The sequence below is a fragment of the Populus trichocarpa genome, chromosome 11 (genome assembly GCF_000002775.5).
Source record: "Populus trichocarpa isolate Nisqually-1 chromosome 11, P.trichocarpa_v4.1, whole genome shotgun sequence".
NCBI classification, from domain to species: domain Eukaryota; kingdom Viridiplantae; phylum Streptophyta; class Magnoliopsida; order Malpighiales; family Salicaceae; genus Populus; species Populus trichocarpa.
The window spans coordinates 19,189,886-19,202,709 of NC_037295.2; positions in this window are offsets into that span (position 1 = coordinate 19,189,886).

The following is a 12,824-nucleotide window of genomic DNA, read 5'->3' on the forward strand; positions in this document are numbered from 1 at the left end:
TCTTTTTTAAGAAAAAATTATGATTAATAAAAAAAGAACAAAAAAAAGAAAAGAATGAACGTGGAGAGAGGATGATGGGGCCACGTGGAATACGTAAGGATGGCCCACGAACCAAACCTCTCTCCAAGTGGGCATTGCTGGCCATTGATCATCATCAGCGATTCTAACACTAACATGAATTAACAAACAAACACATCTGGCCTCGCCTGATCTGATCTCACCTGACAAAAGTGTCTGTCTCCACTTTTTCTTGTTGGTTTTACATAATTGCCCATCACTCACGCTAATCCCTCAACCAAATCCTATTTATCTTTGTGTTTTAAAAATATTTAAATTTTTTATTTTAAATTAATATTTTTTTGATATTTTTAAATTATTTTGATGTGCTGATATAAAAAATAATTTTTAAAAATAAAAAAAATATTATTTTTAATATATTTTTGAGTGAAAAGCACTTTAAAAAATAACCGCAATCTCACACTCAAATACTTAAATGTGTGTAGGAATAGGAATGGGTAGCTCGAGCATTATAATTTTCATATCCGAATCTATTTTTAAATTTTTTATTCAACCCGAATTTTAAAAGTTACAAATTTAATTTTATTAGATCAGTTTGGGTTTTCAATATCCATTAAGTATCTATTGTCATTATCTATATAATGGATATTCATTATCCATATATTGGGTATTTATTGAATATTCATACCTAGGTGCATTCAAGTTTTTGCCTTTTAATTTGTAGCCTTGACGCGAAACCCTTAGAAGTTAGTAGTTTTGGAGGAGTTCAAGCCTATTTGTTGGATGGAGTTTATGGCTTAGTGTGTGTATATAGTATAACTAGTTTATAACTAGGTGTTCCATTGAGGGTTGAATAAAAAAAATTAAAAAAAAAATCACGGATGATTATATGACATTGATATTAAACCTGATCGAGTGGATCAATATTGAAACCTCTTGAACCAATTTCTTATCCAGTTCGAGTTTAAAATTAAAATACGTTAAAGTTATTTGATGTAATCCAATCAACTTGACTGGTTTAGAAAAAAAAAATTCAAGTTAATATCTTTTTGTTTTTTGATATTGAGCAAATAACATATTGGATTTACTTGGGTTTGAATGTTAATATGATATTTATGAAATTTATATTTTATAATTTATTTATATATTTATTTAAATCATTTAAATTCAAAATAGAAATCGATAACAAGATCCCAATCAAAACTGTTAAAATCATGAAATAACTTATAAAATTATATAATTTTACGAGTTAATATATATTTATTGTATAAAATCATTTTAAAAACTCCAAAACTAATAAAACTAAATTAAAATCATTCTACCTCTGTAAAAAAAAATTAATCTAGTTTATAATACAGCGCAGAAGTATTAAAACTAGTCTTATTATATGGAACTTACAAATATCATGTGAGATATATATATGTGTGTGTGTGTTTTTTTTTTTTTTCTCGAAGGAGGGTCTATTGTTACTATATGTTATATACACCATAGAAAAAAATAATTATTTTAGAGGAATTGATTCTACCACTGTTTTTCTTTCTTTTCTTTCAAGTTGCTGAGATGTTTTTTGAACTCTAGATGATAAGATGCTGTATGTGCTAACTCCCAGAGTTTTCTAGATACGACAATGTTGAAGGCTGGCTCACGGGGGACTAGAGGGTTGCTGCTTAGAGGGGGGCCCTTTCGACAGGGGCGACGGGCGACGGCCTTCATAGCGACACCTGGCTACAATCGTGCTCAAAGGCTTGCTGCCCCTAGCTATGGCAGTCAGAATGAGGAGGTGACTTGTCTTCCCTCTACAGTGACAGCTCCATGACCTCCTCATCCTCTATGATGGATGTATCAGCCACTTCCTCCCAAATTGTAGATTACTGACGCAACTAACAGTTTCTTCCAATCACAACGTCTGCAAACCAAAATAGAAAAGAAAAGAAAATAAATATCACAATACAAAAGAATCAATGATTTCAGAGTTAAATCTTGTTTTTTTTATTTAAAAAGCATTTTTTAAAAAGTTTAAAATATTTTTATTTTTTTATTTTAAATTAATATTTTTTTTTGATATTTTTAGATTATTTTGATGGACTAATGTCAAAAATAATTTAAAAAAATAAAAAAATATTATTTTAATATATTTAAAAATAAAAAACACTTTAAAAAATAATCTCAAACTCGCTTTCATACTGACTTTTAAACTATAAAGTTAATTCCTTTTAAGTTTAAATTGACTACACATAGGGATTGTTCTGTCAGTATTCATATAATGATTTTGTGGAGAAAATATTTACAGACAAAATTATATACAGATATTGTTAATCAAAACTTATCGTCAATAATTTTTTATAGATTTATAGATAGAAAAGTCACGCTCCAAAAGACTTACTTCATTTTATATTATCGACAATAGAAAACCGTTGATGATTACATATCATGTAAACTCTTTGAGTGATTTATTCTATTCCATCCATAATAATGAGTGGCATTTTATTTTATGTAATGTTTTTGGACTCTATGAAACTTTCTGACAGATTTTTTATGTTTTTAATTTCTTTAATATTCTTTTTAAAAAATCAAATAACTAGACTAGAAAAAAATACAACAAAATTCATATAAATAGACTAAAAAAATAAATAAAACTAAAATAAAAAACCAAATATATATTACAAATTTAAAAATTATTAGTTTGAATACAATTCATTTACATGACAAGTGCTAAATTAAGGAGAAGGATGCAGCGACAAATCTTCAACGAGACCGAATAAGAGACGAGATGTACCACATGTATTATCCATGTTTGCCAACGGCTCTATACAGATGCCAAAATTTAGTCGTCTCAGCACTAAGTCGTTTTGTCTTAACAATAAGCCAGGTCATCTCAGCTTGAACATGTTCTTATATAGCCACCTGAAACTCTAGAGATTAGGAGCTCGAAATTGATTGGAAGGAACCAACGGTCGATACACTACAACCTATCCATAAATCCTCGATCATAGTGTTTAAGATACCATAAACTTGATTTTTATTGGGTTCATTATACAGACCAATGATTAATAATTATTATCGATACCCGACTAATTAGCTATCATTGGTTTAACTCAAACTTATTCAATCTATTTTAATAATACCCTTGAATCATTATCAATTTTATACAAATATTCAAATTCCTCCATAATTACTGAAATTTTCAACTTAATAAAAAAATTAAAAAATATTTATTTATTTCATTACAAAACATCTAAATTACAAAATTGAACTAAATTTCATCAAATTAGAAAAAAAAAATACAATTTTTCAAAATTTCAAACAAACCTTAAAATGAACAAATCATACAAAAAATTTCCTATAAAAAAAGTAAACACGCAAACAAACTGCATATATCACCTGAAAATGCCAAAAAATTAACATTTAAAAAATGATCTACAAAAAAAAAAAGAAGATAATTTTGCTAAATTGATGTGGGGAATTTTCAAACAAATTTGACCTAGAACAGGGATGTTGATAGAATGAGTGTTGGGATGGTTTAGTTTGTGATGACGAGAGCTTGATTTATGATAAAATGAAAAGGAGGGGTTGTTGTTGTTTTTTATAGATAAAAATAAAAGAAGAATAAGTAGGGATGGGGAGAAAGGAGGTTGATTGCGCCATGTTATAACTTAAAAACTACTGATGGATTCACTAATGGATCATAGCGACGAGTTAATTTTATCGGTAATACCATCTATAATAATGACATGTTATTATTATTTTTCATTCCATCATTTCCAACTGTAATTCCCTTGGTGTACATCGATAGAAAATCTTTATCGGTGTATACCGAAGGAATTAAGTGAAAACTTTTCATAGGTAAATGTTATTGCAATTTACCAATGGTTAAAATTCTGTCAGTATTTCTGCTTGTGCTTATCAATTTTTTGATAGTGACCTGGGCATATAACCTTACCCGATAAAAGCTTCTTTTTAACCAGGAACCAACAACCCATCTGATTCTTCACTAGGAATAAAAAACCCTACCAACCCAGTTAAAAGAAAAGTTAAAGTATGTGTGGAAAACATTATAATTTTCTTCATAAAACACCGTGGATTGTTACAATGTTTTTCCACATTTAGTTTTGACAATTAACATTGATAAATAGCTACGTATTTTTTTTTTTTTGCTCTTTTATATTTCTTGAACCATAGTTTCTAAACCTGTCCCGGTAGAATACCCGACCCAAGACTCGGCTTATAGATTTTGACCAGGTCATCCCAGATCGACCCTATTTTTTTATAAAGCAAAATGACGTTTTTGTTTTAAAAAATGAATAGTCAACAGATTATGACTGGATTGTTAACGGGTCACCTGTTTTTTTACCTGGCTAGGTTCCGATCCTAGGTCGACTAATTCCCAAGTCGACTTGCTGGGTTTTAAAACTTTGGCTTGAACACACGGTTTTTTTCCTTTCCTTTTTGTTATTTGTTATGATTTTAAAAAAAAATTATCGATTTTATTTTTTAATATTTAAATAGTTGAGAATTTAACTTTGTAACTCTATTTTTTTAAAAAGCAAAACGACATTATTTTTGTTAAAAAAATTAATAGTCAACAAGTTACAATCAGGTTTTTGATCGGATCTTGCAGGGTTAACTTGAGTTTCTACCTTCCCTTATTTTTTCTTAAACTTGGTCTGGTTCTAGTTCTAGGTCGCTCCCCTAGCCGAGTTGGGTTTTAAAACCATGACTTGAACACGTAATTTTATTTTCTTTTTCTCTTTTTTTGTTATTGACCTTTTGTTATGATTTTTTTAAAATTTTTTTTTGTCAATTTTATTTTTTTAATATTTGCATGACTGAGAATTTAGCTTTATAATTTTTTTTTCTATAACGTTAATGCGGTTTGCGAGTTTTTTAATATAATCCAGTTTGTCTCAATTTATGAGTTTGGTGAGTTTTTTTTTAATTGAACTAGATTAATTTTTTTATAGTCTATTTTTTTTATTATATAGTTAAAAAATTTATTTTTAGAGAAAAATCATATTATTAAACTTTAGAGAGTAACAAAAACTAAAAGGTATGGGGAAACCGTTGTTCATCCATGTCCATTGCACTATGAATTACAATAATAATTTCATTACAGGTTTGACATGTTAACCCGAGTAACTGATTAATAAATTTAATAAATGTATCCATCGATTGGATATTATTAATTTTTTGTTTTAGATTTTTTAATTATTTTTTAATATTAGATTGATTGAGAAATATTGTTTAAACTAAATTGAATGATCTAATAACGTTTAAAGATCGGTTTATAAATGCTTAAGCACAAAGTCTGTTTAAACAATGACCTCCTTAATTTTGATATTGTTTAAATAATTGTGAAGCCCATTGTTTTCAAATGTATTCACAAAATCTCACGGTATTTAAAAGCTATGAGAAGGTGGTGTGGGCGATCAAAGTATTGATTAATTATTTAAAAAAAAAACAATTAGCCCAAACACAGTCTCTCTTATCTATGGACGAGTTTGGGGGCTTATATGAGCCCATTTGCAATTTAAGAAAGTGGGGGTATCTACTATCTACTGCTATCGTGATTTTTATTTTTTTTATTTTTCAGGACATCCACCACACCACTGTCATATTAGTTTCATTGAATTGATATTAAAAAAAAAAACTTGATTAATCTAATCAACGATGAGTGTACTCTCAGACTAAGGATCAGAAAATGAAGTAGGAAATCACAAAAAAATCAGAAAGATTCTAGTTGGTAATTAAAGTTGAATCTCACATTGTCACTCAAAGGATATTCGCCATTCAATGCGTGAAAAAGGAAGAAATGATCCAAATAGAATGATCCTGATGGAATATTGAGATGAGATAATTAGTGCATTTAGCACTAAGCTCAGAATCGAAGAGAGGGATAGCTGGAAGGGACTGGGGAGGTGAATATCCATCCAACGAGATGTAAAGAAGAAACTCCCCGATAGGGACTGGTCTGCCCTATCGGAGAACCCAACATCCGAACGTTGAACCACTGTCTTGTATGGAAGATGACAGAACCTTGAGGGGTCATGTGATGAAATGAATTACTGTCCTGATTCCGAATATTAATTGCCAGGAGAGACTGCAGAGATGTTGGAAAGTGAGAATTAATTTGATTGACATTGTGAGCACAAGGTTGGACCTGCCCATTTGGCATGGATATATACGTGCGTTATCTTCTTTGTTGGCCACCATTAAGTTCTTCCCCATCAGCCTAAGTATAGGATTGGAGGCAGATGGACTAGCAGAATCCGCATCTGCGCGAGCTAAGAACCTCACTCCAGCTCTACTGGCCGGAGAGTCCTTCGAAGGAATAAGATCCGTGGGGGGCTTGATGAGCGGGAGGATCATCTCTTCAGATCCTGAAGCCCAGTAACTGTTCAGGGGAACTACTTCCGGCTGGCTAGTGGAACTATGAGACTACATGATGACACTTTGACGGGTTTTTAGAATAGTATATCAAATGAAGGTTTTAAGAAATTGGTGATGTAGTTTGGGTTTTTTATAATAATAATTTCAAGTTCAACTTTACCATAAACAAAACATGCTAATTTTATTATTTTTTCTTTGCTACACAAAATCTAACTTGGAATATAAATTATAAATTATTATGTAGGATTTTTTTTTTCTATATAGTTATTCAATTTGATTTTAAAATATTTCGTCTTTATGACTTTTTTTATGTTAGCAACTATGAATCGAAGAAAAATATGTCGAGTTGCTAGATTATAGATATGAAAAATCATATATATATAGAGTTGGTGCAATGCTATATCGATCCTTTGGTATTTTTATTTTTCCAATTGGATGATATTGATTTAGTTAGTGATTTTTCTCTTTTTAAATTTATTTGTTTTTATTACAAACCCATGCATAAGCAAGACTAAGTTCTTAAAGTATCTTGTTAATTGTACAAATCTTTTTTTTTTAGTTTAACGTGAGTGTCCGGGCCAGCTTGCGCGCACCTCGATTAATTCCACGGGTTCTGAAGTTAACGACCATGTAAGCCTCCAGTGGCCATCATATGAGCAACCACAGGGCTCGAACCTGAAACCACAGAGGGAGCAAACTTCTTAATCCCAAACTCTTACCACTGGACCACCACTTAGATGGTTGTACAAATCTTTTTTACTACCTAAGGTTGCGAGTGTGTGTAATAGTGTTTAAATCTCCAATATATATAATGCATGTATTATTGTTATGAATTAGGAGCTTAATTATATATATTTACGTACACTCGTATATAATCACCATAAAATCTTGGGATGCTATCAAATTACAGAACTACACCTTTTGAATTGAGTTGATGGAAAGTACGTACTCTCCTAGCTAGAGGAGAGGTGGGGTTCGATCGAAGAATGTTCCACGAACCACAACAGTACTTTTAATTTTGCAAAACCTACTGAGATCTGCAATATCGATCACACTAGCTGTTGGAATTTGCCTCTCAGCTTCAATTTCTGCGCAGCATTGGTTTTTCTAGAGCTAATACCTGATCTTCATTCTCACAAGAGAATGAAGATTTAATTAGGCCTCAACCAACAAAGAATCTACAGTGGATCCTGCCTGCCTAAACAATATTTGTCGGGCGGCCGGGTAATGTTCGATCAAGTGGTAGCATTAATTATAATCTCAAGTAGGGCAATATTCTTTAATCATTATTGTTGACGATCCTTCCAGGTAAGGGATATATATTCTGATAGTCTGATCGATGTATAATTTTACCAGAAATTACTCAGGGAGGAGAGGACAGTAGCTGAAGAAATCACAAGATATATTCAATATTGCTTTTGCAACTAATTATGTATAATTAGCAATGTTTTCCATGCACATGCAGGACATACTGATGCATGCAATATCATACTAGCTAGCATGTCGTCCCTGGGTGCAAGGAGACCCCTTTTGAGTCATCTGCTATCGGATCGGAGGCAGCATGAAAACTGATGGACATGCATGGTAGAATAAGGAGCGAGCTGATCATCCATTGATCATAGATCGAGAGACATTTTCTGAAATTAAAGACCGCGAAGAGGATATATGGGATGGTATTATTTCGAATTTCTTTACGAGAGGGAACCTGCAGATACATCTTGGAGGAGCTTTCCCGGCCCATCTAGCGGATGCATGGCAATATTTCTGCTTAGGAATAATATTATATAGAATGAATTTGAGAGGTTTTTAATGCAGATGCAGTTTGAGGCATCGACATCCATAAATTATTGATCTTGATTCTTTTAATAAATTTCATATGTTAAAATCGAATTATGATTAAATTAGTACTTGATCTATATATATACACACACTCTCTTCTGGATAATTATTAGAGTACATGCATGCATGGTGATCACACTAATTTGTCAGATTTCTATTAAAGATTTTAAAAAATTATATAGTGAGTTAATTTATAGTAATTATAATAATAATAATTCCAAAAGTGACTTCACCAATAAAATGTGTTTTATTCTATTGTTTATATATGGCCTTAATTAGGCATCCAATTAATGAATATATATATATATATATATATATATATATATATATATATATATATATATATATATATATGCAAGGGATAAGATAAATCCACTACTATATATATGTTGTTTGTTTAATTAGAATTTAATATATTTCATGCTCACATGGATGACAGCATAAGTCTTTAATTACTCGAATGAGAAAATCTTTAATCGAAAAATAAAAATAAAAATAAAAATAAAAATAAAAAGAAGACTTGTTTTAACTACAATTAATAAAGTAGATGCAAGAATTCAACCTAAATAAAATATAATTTAGTAGACGTATTCTTAAGAAATAAAATACTTAGTATGTTTAATTAAAAAGAATCATAATTAATCCTTATATTTTTCATATTTAATTATAATTTTCTATTTGTGAGATAATGTTAATTATTACTAATTTTTAAATAAAAAAATTATTCTCTAAACCGTGAAGCCGGAACAAATAACAAATCATATTGTTTGTTATAAATTTAAGGTTTTTTTTTTAATTACAATCAACATATTGTTTAATTAATATCAACACTTGTTTGCAAAAAGATTGAGCGTTGGTAAGGGGGGAAAAAAGCTTCTAGATTTATTTATTTATAAGCTAAAAATATGAGAAGTTGGTGTGGTATGAACGGCATGTAATTAGGTAAAAAGTTGTAACATATATAAAAACTTGATGATCAAAGGCGATTGATTACTTATTCTCAAAACGTTAATAAATTATTTGATTAATTGTTTAATTTGGAAAACTACAGGAACTAAATTGTATTTACTCATCCTGTTGTTTCATAGGTAAAGTTGTCCACATGATTGGTTTCATGTGGTAAATAGCTAGCCCAAAAGACAGTCTCTCTTATCTAGTCATATATATATATATATATATATATTGATTAATATGGGTGTCTGGGCCAGCTTGCGTGTACCTCGACTAATCCCACGAGCCTTGAAGTTAAGTTCTATATATTTATATGACTTTGTAGTGTATACTAGACTGTAAATCCATGATACGCCGCGAGCCGATTCATTTTGTTAACATAAAAAAATAATACTTAGGTGATTTTAGTGGTTTTTTAAAAAATAAAAAAACTTTATATTTAAATTATTAACTTAATTATATTAAATAAGATCGATTAATTTAATAAGCTGATTTAAATAAAAAATAACATTAGAAAACGAATCATTAAAAAAACATTAGCAATAATTAACTTAAAAATAAGTACTTGATATCATATCGATAGAAAAAAAAAAGATTGTTGAAGATCCACCGTCACTCTACCATAGATATCACTTTATGACCAATAGATTTTGTTGAGATGGTTTAAACCCCATAAGAGCAATGTCCTAGAAAAAGAAACCAAATAATACACAATGAAGTGAATATCCGTCTATATATATTCAATAAATCAATTCCAATTAATTCAATAATAAGATTTATTTTAAAAAAATAAATTTAACAAAGAACAACATGTAAAAAGTCCCGAGATAACCCAATCAAATAAAAAATAAAAGATAAAACAAAGGACGTAGAAAGTGTATATAAAAAAGGTCTAATCTCCAATCAAATAAATATCAAAAGATAAAATAAAAATAAAAACTATATGAAAAAATAAAGCAATCCTTCGCGAACCTCCTTAAGCTAGGTTAATTTCCCAAAACAACCCATGAAATTCCAGATACAAGCTTAATTAAGAAGCTCAAATCTAAATGAACTTAATGTTGAATGATGAAATTGAGTAAAAAAAAATATCAACCTAAAAAATTTGGCAAAGCAAAAAAAATGACAATCAAAATAATGAGGATAAAATTAATTTGATAGGAAAAAAATAATTAAGGGTGAAATCACAAAAAACAATATAAAAATGATCTTAGATGACATAAATAAAAATTAAAAGAATGAGAATCGTATCTGACAAATAAAAAAAATCAAATGAGGATGAAATTGAAACAAATTTTAATGTACACCTCTTAACTAAAAATACAAATTTACCCCTCAATGGCATCCAACAAGATATGACTATTAAGGTTATTTAAGACATTTTACCCCCATGTGCGTGTGTATCTCATTAGATGGATATATATCCACCCTCCTTCCTAGCCCTTTGATTCTGTGCTAGGTGCTCGTACTCATCTCATCTCAATATCCCTTCATCTCTTCCATCAGAATCATTTCATTTAGATTTCTTTCTCTTTTCACACATTGAATTGCCAATATCCTTTGAGAGGGAAATTTTGAGATTAATTCAACTTAATTAATTTAGTTCCCTACTAGAATCTTTATGATTTTTTTTTAAATTTTTCTACTTCATATTAATTCCTGATTCTTAGTCTAAGAGTACAGTACTCACTGTGAATTACTTTCTCCCACTATTAATCAAGTTTTTTAATATCAATTCAAATTGAAACCAATAAATTATATATATATGGGATATTGGTGAATTCACTATTTAATTTGCTGAATATATATATATATATATATATATATACACACACACACACTTCTGGTTTGTCCAACCTAAACCTAAACTAACATATAGATGGAGGTGAAGGTAAAGAAGAGCTGGAGAAGCTGAATTGATGACAGGTTAGGACCAATTAATGAATAGAGCATTGAATTTTTGTTAAGACATAGTTTTTTTTTAATTAATGACTAAACAAGATTATTAAAACCTGATGTTGTAGGTAACGACTAATCATTAAGTTTAAATACAATAAGAAATTAAACGATTTCAAGTAAATATCATCATCAATGTCTTAAGAAATAGCAGAAGTAGTGCTGTGGGGGTGTTCTTGGCATGTAATAATTATAATATTAATATAAGTGTATTTAAAACAACAAGGATTAGTCAAGGTCATCATAATCTTACATAGCTTCTATTACACAAATTATTAAAAAAAAACTAAAGGGGTGTACGAGGAAAAAAGTTTTATACTATCTTGCTCTGGTAAAAAAAAAAAAAAAACCCTCGTAGGCTAATACGTGAGAGTAAAATTGTCAGTATATTAATTAGGTCTATTTAGACATTTTAAAATTGATCGATGATAAGACGGATATTTGCCTTCTACATCCTTTATTTTATCCTTAGTTATTTTTTTATTTAATTGAGCTATTTCAAATTTTTTTATTTGTCGTTCTTGTTAAATTTATTTTTTTAAAAAAAATTTGATTCTTCAATTAAATAGAATTAATTGATTGAGTATAAACATGAGATGCTCACTTAATGATTTTTGTTTGTTTGCTTGCTTTCCTAGCGGCCCATGCGGTTTTCTTCGGTATCATCGTACATCCTTTTACAATGGGTCTACACCGTCTCGGAAACTCTTTTGGTGGTAGACGGTATAAATGATTAAGTGACGGTAAGTCTCAAACAAACTTTGTTTTATTTTCTTTTCTTTCCGGGTATGATATTGACAATTTATTTTTTATAGTTAATTATTATAAAATATTTTTTTTATGATTTGTCTACTATTGTTGACTATGTTTTAGATTAAATTATTATTATTAGGTCGAATAAAATTAATTACTGGTGTATCAAGTTTCTCTTGTTTCTTAAAAAAGAAAAACGTTGTAATCACCTTAACATCCTTGTGTTTTTTACAAGTTAAAAAAATGTATTATTACCCCCTGAAAAAGGTTCTGGAAGGGGCGGAATACATAAAGAGATGAAGGGGGACAAGTGATGGCCCACACGTGATTAAAACAGGAATGGAGCTTTCTCCCCTTTGCTTTCACCATGCAATATATAATAAAAATGCAAATTAATTAATAAGATGGGAAGATAGCCAGGGGAGGAGTGCATGCAGCATTTCATGCCTGTGATCACAATCCCTAAATGGTAAAAGCCACTTCCTGGTAGGAAATCTCCTCCTCAGTCCTCCCGAATGGCGCAAATTAACCCAAAAGAGCCTGCCTGCCTGCCTGGCCAGGCCATCATGTCTTGTTCTTTACTGCCCTTTTGACTAATGACTATGCCCTTCTCTTTTTTCTCCCCCTCCCTCTCAGAGTCATGACCCATCATACATCATCATCGTACTCTCCTCTCGTTTACTATGCCATAAGTAACGGCTATATATTTCATGGTCCGGCAAAGCAGCAACACCCATCTCTCCCCATATCATCAATTCACTCATCACCAAAGATGAATGCACAGTGCTCACCATCTTTTTCCATGGAATATATTGCAAGTATCAAAGGCAAAGAGAATCGAACGAAGAAAAAAGGAGGAGAGAATGACCAAGTTCCACATTTTCTAAAGGGTCCTACAATCTTTATTGTCGTACATGTAA